The following is a 340-nucleotide window of genomic DNA, read 5'->3' as shown; positions in this document are numbered from 1 at the left end:
GGGCTCTCCATGTCCCCGGCTCCCCGTGCTTTCCAGACCCACTCTGGTTTTCCGTGCCCAGGGCTCCCCAGCCCCTCTGGCCCCCCTGTCACTGCCCTCTGGTCCCGCAGCCACAAGGGTGCTGGTGCCCCCCTTGCCTCAGGGGCCACTCCGCTGCCCCCAGGAGCTCCAGAGCTAAATTTGCCCAAAAAAAAGAGCTAAATCTTTTGAAATAGAAGTTCGGGTACAAATTGGTAAAGGTACTGTGGTAGAAATGGCCATACTGGATGAGGTCCTGCTGCTGTCCCACAGCTTTAACATTAACTAACCAGGAGATTCCCTCCCACAGGTGCTGGGAGAC

Source organism: Empidonax traillii, unplaced genomic scaffold (assembly GCF_003031625.1).
Source record: "Empidonax traillii isolate 1590-97213 ecotype Southwest subspecies unplaced genomic scaffold, ASM303162v1 scaffold105:size1093405, whole genome shotgun sequence".
Taxonomy (NCBI): Eukaryota; Metazoa; Chordata; class Aves; order Passeriformes; family Tyrannidae; genus Empidonax; species Empidonax traillii.
This window is presented reverse-complemented; position numbering follows the sequence as displayed.